The sequence below is a fragment of the Danio rerio genome, chromosome 12 (assembly GCF_052040795.2).
Source record: "Danio rerio strain M-AB ecotype USA chromosome 12, GRCz13ab, whole genome shotgun sequence".
Lineage (NCBI taxonomy): Eukaryota > Metazoa > Chordata > Actinopteri > Cypriniformes > Danionidae > Danio > Danio rerio.
Genome location: NC_141032.1, coordinates 7,955,398 through 7,967,516, shown reverse-complemented (window position 1 = coordinate 7,967,516; position 12,119 = coordinate 7,955,398). Strand labels below are relative to the sequence as shown.

The window sequence follows — 12,119 nt, the reverse complement described above, 5'->3', positions numbered from 1 at the left end:
ATATTGCACCCTCTGGTGGATTTACATGAGAAGAGGACTTTGAGATCATTAAAAAGCTTACAAAGCGACCTGGTGGATTTGCAAATAGCAAAAACTGCCAGAAGACGTACCTCCAGTTACATATTTCGATGTCCCTAGAAATGTAAACCTGGGTACCTATCGGCAATGAGCCTGGGTTGAATTTTGTGAATCACTGTTACAAGTGATTAGAACACAATCTGCTTTTAAAAACTTCTTTTAACATTCAAAACATAGCTTTTATTACGTTGCGGTGTCACATTGCATGTAGTTAGGACACAATAATAGAGGGCTATGTGGTGATTAAATGTGTATTATGCACATGCACATTTCAGTTATAATGGTAGACTACCTCAAACCTGTATTAAAACTTAAACTCCTCCCTACAACCTGCCAAAAGTTCATTCATTCATTCATTTTCCTTCAGCTTGGTCTTTATTTCAGAGATCACCACAGAAAGTATGAACTATTCTAACTAACTATTCCAACATATGTTTTACGCAGCGGATGCCATTTCAGCCTCAACCCATTACTGGGAAACATTCATAGACTCTCTCATTCACACACACACTCATACACTAAGGCCAATTTACTTAGTTCAATTCACCTTTAGCGCATGTCTTTGGACTATGGGGAAAACCAGAGCGACATGACTAAACCTACACCAACACTGGGAGAACATACAAACGCCACACTTAAACGCCAATTGGCCAAGCCGGGACTCAAACAAGCAACCTTTTTGCTGTGAAGCGACAGTGCTAACCACTGAGCCACCATGCCACCCCTTCCAAAAGTTCAATTTATTTCCATTAAGTAGTGCAGTGCACTTTCCAGTGTAGTTCATATGGCCCTAACACAAGTTTTAGTAACAAGACAAGTTTAAGAATGTAAAGCTTACCCACAAGACACGCCAAGCCATATAATTCACCCTCCACAAAGGAAGAAAACAAATACAGTACAAGGCTCCAGGTCTAACACTTCACGTCTGGCTTTCCGTGCCATTTCTGCTGTTCCGGAGCTTAAAGGAAACTCACGATGAGACCTTTCAGAGCCAAAAGGAATGAGTAAAAAAAAAAAATCTAAATCACTGTCCCACGCACAAGCGTATTTCCACACCGCAAAATCCTGCAAAACATCTATTCGCCTCAACTGGATGAACACTGCGGGAGGAAATCTCTCCATCCCGGCTCCAGCGACATTCCACACGCCAGAAAACATGCAGTGTTTAGAGTTAGCCCCTACAGTAAAGCCTTCGCTAAAATTGCATGTAATGCGACCATTTTCTGTGGTCAATCTGAAGTGCTCTGTAGAGGTTTTACAGTTTATATTGCGGCGTTAAGGGGGGGAAACAAGAATATAATCACATACAATAGGGCTTCTCTCGTGTGAACTTGCCAATTCGCTGTGGTTTAGCACATGTAGGATTACACCCGCTGATTAGGATCGCTCCGCTTCCACGTTGGCAATTATTGTCCAGCTCAACAGTTTTGAAAGGCATCTCCTTAAGAATGGGATTTGCAGAGTGGTGAAAAGGGTGTAATGTAATATATTCATCGCTTACCGAGTGAAGCATTGCTGGTGTGGATGCTGTTCAAGACTACCACAATGCACCAATCTTTCACATTTATGCATACAAAGCTAAACTGGCTTTTTGAATTGCTTCAGAACTATAAATCACAATGCTGTTGGTGGATTTGTTGTTTAAATTCTTGAGATCTGGGATGTTGGAATGTCTACATTTTGTAGATACAGTAGAGTCAAGGTAAACGTTGATGGTGTTATGATCACTATTATAATGCTCTAGCAGTGCTACACCTAAAACTAAAAAGTGCTCGGATTTCTGAAATGGACAAGTGACTTTTTTTAATTTGGTTTTTAAAGTGTCATTGAAATTGCTAATTGTATCCACACAGGGTTTAGAATTGTGTCAAAGTCCGATTAAGGCAAGTCATTTAACTCGGCGGCCATGTTTTTGAATGGGGAAAACTTTCCAAAATTGCTTGCCAAGCTTACTATTACATTTCGTATTAGGAATCATCAATACATTTATGCAACTGCCTCTTTAGTTTAATTTCTAAATGTTCGAATCACACATAGTTTACCGAAACTCTTCCTCTGGAGAATCATCAGTTTATATCAATCGATGATTGGCTCCTGCACTAGAAGGCGGGGCTTCATTCACCATATTGATTGTTAAATTTCCCCATTCAAAACTTTACGAATGTAACGTCTTGTGTATTCTACAGTCTTTAGCCCCTTTCACACAGTGATACCGGTAAATATCCGGAAAATTTACGGAACGACTTTACCGGTAAATTCAAAAAAGCGCTGTTCACACAGGCGAGGACGTTACGGAATTTTTCCGGAAAAGAGCCTTCACACATCCATCGCAAAATGCTGGTAAATTCTGACATCATTCACCAGAAATGACCTCTAAACGGCTGCGCTTGTGTTTGTAAACATTTGACTACATTACAAACTCTTTGGATGGATCAGTATTGAGTACAACTCCAATGAAAACACATAGAAGAACACTTTCGCATGTCGAGATGTTCATGATATGTGTGTGTGCTGGCGCTATGGGTGCTCACGGGCACACGCAAAGCTTGAAGGTAAACAAACAACGGATTATCATAAACATTTTATCGATAATTATTTACACAGTTAGCATTAAGGAACATAGAAACGTTATTTGACTAACATCTAGCAGCTAAATGTGTCTGGAAAAATATTCAAAGGCTTTTATTCTTATAAACCGCGCGCACGTGAATGCGTCTGACTGTTTTGATTGGCTAAAGCAGGTGTCTCACGTCAGCACGTTCTAGACGTGTACGCGCTGTTTCCGGCAATCTTCCTTCTGCATTCACACAGCGCACCATTCCGGCAAATTACCGGTAATGTTACAACTTCTCTTTCCGGAAAATAGCCAGAACGAATTTACCGGTATTTTCAAAAAGGACCTGTTCACACATACAACCTTTCTGGAAAATTGCCGGTAATTTTCCGGAAAGGTCTGTATGTGTGAAAGGGGCTTTTGATTGTTTATTGTAACAAAACTTGTCATAAATCTGTCATAAACAATGATTGTCATTGATTTTTAACAGCGTCATTAATATTTAATGATGTTTTAATGGCAAATTCGGCTTGTACCACTATAGGTGAGGTGAGAAAAATATTAATGATGCTGTTATAAAAATCATGACAATCATAATAGCTTTATGACAATCAAGTTTATGGCAGATTTATGACAATTTTGTTGTCTTAGTGATGTCAAGTTGTCAGACCAAAGACAAAAACAGCTTGTGGTCTACATTACCTGACATAAGTCGATCCTAGTTGTAAGAGCAACAAATAATAACTTCTAGTTGATGATTTGGAAAAGTGGCAGAAGGTAGATTTTTCGGATGAATCATATTGAACTGCATCCCAATCATCACAAATACTGCAGAAGACGTATTGAAACCTGCATGGACCCAAGATTCTCAGAGATATCATTCAAGTTTGGTGAAGGAAAAATCATGGTTGGGGGTTACACTGAGTATGGGGGCGTGCAAGAGATCTGCAGATTGGACGGCAACATCAACAGCCTGAGGTATCAAAACATTTGTGCTGCCCATTACATTACAAACCACAGGTTACAAACCACATTACTTCTGTTTGGTGACAAGACTTTCATCTAAGCAAAGTCGGACCTTACTGTCCTAACTAAATCATTAAAAATCAAGTCATGATCATGTTTTATTTTGGTAAAATAAGCGTAATCTAGAGGCCTTTGCCTTTCATTTAAGCCACTTTCTCTACCAAATGATCAACTAGAAGTCAAGTTATTATTGGTTGTTCCTAAAACTTGAATAGGCAACAAGACTTTTGTCAAGGAGTATATTTATTGATGTCACATTGTCATAACAAACTGCCATCTTTGCATTTAAAATGATATAACTGAACATACTGTTGTTATAAGCCTGCATAATATCTCATTCATATTCATGATGTATCAAATCATGATTATAAAGGTTTCATGACAGTCTTATGAACACCCCTTTAAATAAAGTGTTACCCAAAAGGACCACTACATCTCATTGGCGAAAGACTTGATGTAAATACAGAATCCTCCAGCTGGGTCAAATCCTTTGTGCACACCTTTTAACTAGAGAGTTAAATATAGCCTCCATGTAGGCATGCTTACACACACACACACCTCCATCCACAGCTGGCTTTGATAAGCTACACACTGTGCTGACTGATGTGAGCAACACATCTGTCGAAACACATTCCTTCGAGAGTCTAAATCAGTCATTTCAAACAGCAGGGGGAATGTAGAAAAGGGGAGAAATCAAACAACCACCGAGCTGAATACACACACAGAAATCAGCTCATTTCAGATGTGATTCATCTTGCTGAATCATATGGAAAGAATCTGTTAGACTGCTACTGGCTATACACCTTATTCCTAAGTCCTGATGCTTTTGCGTGAATGAAATGATGTTAAACTGTAAACAATCTGTTATAACGGGGTTCGAGTCCGGTAAAAAACGATTCCAGAAAGCAGGTGGGACAACAACAAAAGGCAAAAAATAAAATAAACACGTTCTGGGTCAGAATGTGGTAAGATCTGAAATTGTGGTAAAAATCAGAGGGCTTTTCTTTTTCTGTATTGCTTTTTAAAACACTATTGGTTGGATTTAGAGAAGAGAGAGGGTGGGTCAGTCAACTGTTTAGTCAGTCAGTCATTCAGTCAGTCCAGGGCTCAACAATAAGGACTGTCCAGTGGCCCGGGGCCAGCGTGAAAGACGCTCGGGACAGTAGACAGAATTGTTACTGGCCCCTATCGGCCAGTAACGGTGAGCATGCAATTTTTTTCGTAACATGGTAACAACAATTACACCGAAAAGATGGCAACATCTAACTATGAGGCTAAAAGAAAACGTCAGTTTCTAAAGTCTTGGAAGCAGACAATTACATGGGTACTAAATTAAGAAACTGGGAGAAAAAAAAAAAAAAAAGAGTTGTCGGTTTGGCAAGCCATTTTTATAAAAATAATTTAGAATTGCACTAAAATACCAGCACATTTTTCATACTGCTCTTTCGTTTGCATAAAATCAAACTTATTTTGTTCAATATACATTTATTAACATTTTTAAATGTTTAAATTCTAGATTCATACATTATATTGCCACATTATTTAAAATATGTGGCTAAGAACTAGCTATTAACCTTTTTTTTTTTTTTTTTTGTGGGGCCAGTGAAAATTTTGGCAGGGCAAGTAAAAACCTCAACCACTGGACCAATCGGCCCAGTAGAAAAAGTCCTTAGCGTTGAACCCTGCAGTCGATAGCAGCCTCTGGTGCATTTACGCGAGAACAGCAGGCACGAATAATCTGAAAAAGCATACACAGCGGCCTCTTGTGGATTCGCGAAAACATTAACTACAAAAAAAACGTTGCTCCTGGGATGTATTTTGCTCTCTCCAGAAATGTATAAAGTATATGTGTAATGTATATGTGTATATGCATAAATATATTCCGTCCGTCCATCCATCCATCTATTCATCCATCCATCGCTATTTCTTGAAAACTTAGTATATTTATAATGTTATTACATGGGTGTCAGCAATATATAATTCTGATTGGTCAATCACAACATTCCAGGGTATAATATTTTTGAATAACAACTGCTAAAATAATAACATCCAGCTCATGTTCTTGTCAGCAAATACATTAAGGGATAATCAATGGCTTGTCATGCATTCAAGTATTTTAAATGTACACAAGAGATAGAGAGATTGTTTATGTGCAGGTAAGCGACATGGGAATATCTAATAGCTCATAGTAACATGAGTCAGCTACCTCTATACTTGTGAGTTAGTTAATCCCTAATGGCTACATAGTAAAACACAGATCACAAATGAATGAAGGCTCCGGTAATTGTTACTGAGTTCCTGTGGTTACAGCTGATCTTTGAGTTAAGCACGTTTATTTTAAACTGTGATCAAAACTGACTGGACCTACCTGCGTATTAACTTTTATTGCACACCATCCAGCCAATCAGAATCAAGAATTCTAACAGACCATGGATTAATCACTATTAACTACTTGGAACTTTAAGTGTGACTGTGATTTGTTTTAGTTCTTTTAAATGGAAACTTCCTATCCATAAATGCAACTCCACTGTTGAAAGCATTTGTTTTGCAATTGGTTTGGGATCTTTACTATTTTTTAAGTGTGCGTGTAGGTGGGGAAGTCGAGTCTAAGAGGCAAATGGTTTTTCAGAGAGTTGTTTCTCCACACAGGGGGTGGCGTGGGCTAAATGGAGCCTGCTGTTTTGGAGGCCGCAGCATTTTATGGGCTGCTTGGAAATGCCCAGAGTGGATTGTGTTATATATTGAGGGACCCGCAAACTTCTGTTGAACACAAGTGTGAGGGAAAACAGCAGCAGTGAGAGTTTCGTTGAATGACTGAACATCCAATTACACACACAGAGAAGAATTGCAGAATTAATTTCTTTGGAAAAGTATTATATCTGTGATGATTGTTAATTAACTCAGAGGGATAGTTCACACAAATATTAAATTTTTATCATTTACTCACACTCAAGTGCACTGTAACTGTAAATCAATCTGTTTGGGACAACGTAAAGGAATTAAGTTAACTTAAGTTTTTTAAGTTTAAGTGGATTAAACATAAACAAATTAAGTTGTCCCAAACAAAAAATCAAGTGTGTTTTTTTCAGCTCATCTATTTTTAAAATAAGTAGTTTGAACAAACAGTAAACATTGTTTGAGTGTAGTTTCTAAACCTTTATGGATTTCTTTCATCTGTTGAACACAAAACAAGCCCTTCCAGCTGCCATCTAGTACTGGGAAACACCCACACTCTTACATTCACACACACACTCATACACCACAGCCATTTTAGTTTCTTCAATTCACCTATAGCCCATGTCTTTGCACTGTGTGGAAACCGGAGCACCCGGAGGAAACCCACGTGAACACAGGAAGAACATACAAACTCTACACAGAAATGGCAACTGACCCAGCAGGGACTCGAACAAGCGACCTTCTTGCTATGAGCCGACAGTGCTAACCACTGAGCCACCATGCCACCTAAACATCTACTTAAAATATAAAAATATTACATAATAATCACATTTATTACAGTAAACATTATATGCAAATATAATAAGACTAGTAATAATAAGGCGAGGCAGTGGCGCAGTAGGTAGTGCTGTCGCCTTACAGCAAGAAGGTCGCTGGTTCGAACCTCGGCTCAGTTGGCGTTTCTGTGTGGAGTTTGCATGTTCTCCCTGCCTTCACGTGGGTTTCCTCCGGGTGCTCCGGTTTCACCCACGGTCCAAAGACATGCGGTACAGGTGAATTGGGTAGGCTAAATTGTCCGTAGTGTATGAGTGTGTGTGAATGTGTGTGTGGATGTTTCCCAGAGATGGGTTGCGGCTGGAAGGGCATCCGCTGCGTAAAAACTTGCTGGATAAGTTGGTGGTTCATTCCGCTGGGGCGACCCCGGATTAATAAAAGGACTAAGCCGACAAGAAAATGAATGAATAAGTACATTTTGGACGTTTTGTTTCCCTTGGTCTTGATTTATCTTTTACTTTGTCTCCACAAGTCTAAAAACTTTAATGCATGCAGAAATCCCTCATTAACAAATAGCACACACTTATTATTTATTAGCTTTCTAGTAAACATGGCAAATCTGTTTCTCTTTTGGATAATGGGGTGTTGTAAATGCATACTTGTAAAATGTGTGTCTTTGAAATTAAATTTTATAATCTAGTTTTAGTGTTTTAATTGGTACTGCAAACCTTTATTATTGTATTCATACACTGTATGATGTAAACATAATATTGACTGTGTTATGTAATGTAAAGTTGTTTTTAAGACAAACATTTGTTATGAATCATACTGTTATTTTGCATCCATAAAACTTCAATAATAAGTAAATCAATATTATATACTATAGCAACGAGAGTAACAAAAAATGCAAGGCTGATATTTTGTTTCCTAGTGCCAAACATTTGTTATGAATAAGCTAACATTTTTCTCCATAAATATATAAATTACACATTTGACAGATTCTACCATCCAAAAGCAACTTACATTGCATTCAAGGCTTCATCATTTCCTGCATTCCCTGGAAATTAAACCCATGACATGAGTCTGGCATTGATGGAGCACCACACATTACTGTCTGAGCTATATACTGTAAATAAATAATAATTTAATATGATTTTTCATTGATTATTAAGCGAGTTTGCAAAGGCTACACACACACATATTCAGTATATATTAGTTTTAGGAACAACAAATAACAACTTTAACATCTACTTGATCATTTATTACCAGAAGTGGCTTATATGGAAGGCAAAAGCCTCTAGATTACGCTTATTTTACCAAAATAAAATATGATTATGTCTTGATTTTAATTATTTAATTAGAACAGTAAAGTCTCATGTTGCTTAGACACAAGTCTTGTCACTTAACAGAAATAATGTACAGTATAGAATAGTCAGGATGCAGGGATTGAATTAATATTGTGTATGACTCAAGATTCATCATCAAGATTCCCTGGATTCATTTTCAATGCCTCCTCTTTCATCTTACCCAGACATGCTCAATAATGTTCATCTCTGGTAACTGGGCTGGCCAGTCCTGGAGCACCTTGACCTTGAGCGCTATCCTGCTGAAGAATTTGCCCTCTCCTGTGGTAAGTAATGTAATAAGCAGCACAAATGTCTTGACATCTCAGGCTGTTGATGTTGCCGTCCACTCTGCAGATCTCTCGCACACCCCCATACTGAATTTAACCCCAAATCATGATTTTTCCTTTACCAAACTTGACTGATTTCTATGAGAATCTGGGGTCCATGCAGGCTCAAATAGGTCTTCTGCAGTATTTGTGATGATTGGGATGCAGTTCGACATGATTCATAAAAAAAAACGACCTTCTGCCACTTTTCCAAATGATCAACTACTGTAGAAATGAAGTTATTATTTCTTGCACTTACAACTGGGATTAACAGCAAGACTTTCATCAGGTAGTGTGTATATTATTGTTTATATTACTGTATATATTAGCAATTCTTAGTTAATATGGACATATGAAACAATTTTATTTAATGAAATAATTATCTAAAAACAAAACCAAATCTGCCAGTAGGTGGTGGTAAATGTCAAATGATTTTTAAAATTAATAATTCACTTAATTATTTAAACCACCAGCATGAAGCAAATTGTTCTCTTTATGAATAACCCATTGAATCATCCGTTCATATGATTCGTTTAAAACACAGATTCATTCAGAAGAGAAACATCACTGCACGCCGAATGGAGAAACACAACAGTTCTACTGTGGCTTTTTAATGTTTGTTTACAAAACTGAGCAAAAGCAGACAATATTGAGTCTAAAATAGAATATTAACTTCTTAATATCTGAACTGTGGGGCAGCACGATGGTGCAGTGGGTAGCACAACCACCTCACATCAAAGAAGGTCAATGGATTGAGCCCCATGAGCTGGGTCAGTTTTTCTCCCTGTGGTGCTCCGGTTTCCCCCACAAGGCTTTAGTGTATGTGAGTGTGTGCAAGAGTGTGTGGATGTTTCCCAGTGTTGAGCTGTGGCTGGAAGGGCATCCATTGCATTAAAAATGTGCTGGATAATTTGCCGATTCATTCCGCTGTGGCAATGCCTGATTAATAAAGCGACTAAAGCCCTGCTCACACAGGGCCGCAGGTCCTAGACTAAAAGAACATGGCCAAATGAGAACTTTTTTTAAGTCAAAAACTTTACAGTGAAACAACAACTTGTCAAAAAATAAAAACCTGTGTACACATTAAATACAGGAAAGGAGAAAAGGACGCTCTTTTATTATCAGCTTTTAGTCGGCGCCCACTCTTTTTTTTTTTCACTCTTTGCCGTGTGCTGTGTAAATGCAGACAATCAAATATGAGTCACTTTTAAAAGATGATGTAAGCAGGTCACATACAGTCACAAAATTGACCATAAATATCTTCTGTGTAAATGCAGCCTATGACAGCTGAGATCTTACAATGTGACATGCTACAATCATTCAGGATGATAAAAAAATCGCAGTGTTAGCCGGCCTTAAGCCGAAAAGAATGAATAAATGAATAATATATGTAGTGTTGAATAATCAAATCACAACTAAACTGAACATGTTGCTTTCCGAACATATTCCATAAATAGGTCATGTGATATAAATATATACTATATACTGTATATATAGACAAAACTAATAATAGTTTTAAATGCATTTCTAATGAATTAAACCAGTTTGTTTATTTTTTAACATTACTACTGTGGAATAGCTAAAGATATATTGTCTAAAATAAATGATACATTTTTCATTTAGGCCAAAAAACATTGGAATATGAAGTTTCATTAATTCATTTAGTAAATTTACTACTGCATATATACACACACACACACACACACACACACACACACATATATATATATATATATATACATACATACTTAATTTTGGCTTAGTAATATACATCACCAAGAACGTTATTTGGAGTTTGGAACCTATTTTAGATCTTTTAGATATTCAGTTTCTCACAATATTATCCTATGCTTATCATGCCTTTGTTCCATAATCATGTTTTGGTAAATGTGTAACTTAAATGCTTAATCATTGATCACTTTTGGGATTGGTGTACCACTAGAGGGCATCCTCAATACTTTTACTTTCCCAACAACTTTAAGGTGGTCTAAGTGGGAAAATATCCCCACAAAGAAGTCCATCAACTTTTCCAAGAGGTTTCAAGTGCAGAAAAATAACGTTCTTATGTTCAGGATTTAAAAGCCTCCAGCAAATATAGGTGCTGTAAATCTTCTAAGTTCTGCAGTGTTAAAATGTGCGCTTTAAAAGTCACATGATTTAGCACATCTGGTGTCACGACATCTTGCACAACAAACGGCGCGAAAATATGCGACTGCTGTGTGTGACGGAGCAGATGTTCGGGAACTAACAATAACAAAATGCACTCACACACTCTGATGAATCCACAGCACTGCTCACCTAATTAAAGACATTTAAAATGTAGGATAACGATTAATGTGAGACACTGCAAGAATAAACACAAGCACCTGTATATTTTTGTATTTTTGCCATTTTGCCCTTACAACGTTTTTTTTTTTTTATGTAAAGAAAACAACAGCAATTTTATGTGTTACTTTTACAGCACCTTTTTTTAGTTTGTGTCTATATTTCAATTACAATAAATATTTTATATCAATGTAAAATTATATATAATTTTTTTTTGGAAGAAAATGGTGTATAATCAGGAAAGTTATGTATAAACAATATACAAAATAGAATAAACAAATATAAATAAATAAATAAATAAATAAAAATAAATAAAAACAAATAAATAAAACATAACAAACAAACAAACAAACAAACAAACAAACAAACAAACAAACAAACAACATTTTGTCTGGTTCTGGTTGTCTGATAACCATGTGATATTCTGCAATATCAGTACTCGTACAGCCACTTTACCCTTGTGTATTACTGCCCATGTAACAAGCAGAGAAATAAACTCACTCCAATTTGACATATTGCAGCTGTTGAACAACATAATGTACTTTCGAGTCGAGAATGTTGTTGTTTAGATTGCAAAAAATGTCGTTTATTAATAAGGATAGAGCCTTTTTAAAATGTTTATAAATTCTGAGATTTAGCACGTTGGTGGTCATTAGCAGAGCAAAGGAATTGACCGTTAACCTTTGACCACAACATGGTGACAGTAACCGCAAAACTCAAAATAAATTTCAAACTACAGCTGAACAAATCATTATAGAAAGGGTTAGTGACATTTTAAGTCAATCTCTCTCTCTTGTATGTTGCAGTGCTGTATTTATACCATAGTAATCTGCTAGTGTTTGCTTTGCTTTGGCCTTTTTGGGGTTAAGTATTGTGATCTCCTGATTGCAACAGAGACATACTGGGACATGTCTGTAGACTAATGGCATTTCATGCCGTTCAGCCTTATAATCTTAAAATATCAGCAAAATCACCTGTTTTGTCATCACTTTAGGCATTACGCTATAGAATCAT

At 36.9% G+C, this 12,119-nt stretch overlaps 1 protein-coding gene and 1 long non-coding RNA gene across 5 annotated transcripts in view; one reads left to right on the top strand and one right to left on the bottom strand.

Annotated features, from left to right (window-relative positions):
- The window catches only part of zgc:110716, a 154,818-nt gene that overhangs the window by 68,620 nt on the left and 74,079 nt on the right, over nt 1-12,119 (bottom strand).
- The window catches only part of LOC147841270 (uncharacterized), a 58,471-nt gene continuing 52,593 nt past the window's right edge, over nt 6,242-12,119 (top strand). Inside the window, exons 1-2 of the long non-coding RNA XR_015503840.1 lie at nt 6,242-7,215; nt 7,581-8,738. This is a non-coding gene — a long non-coding RNA (uncharacterized LOC147841270). The remainder of the gene's footprint in view (nt 7,216-7,580; nt 8,739-12,119) is intronic.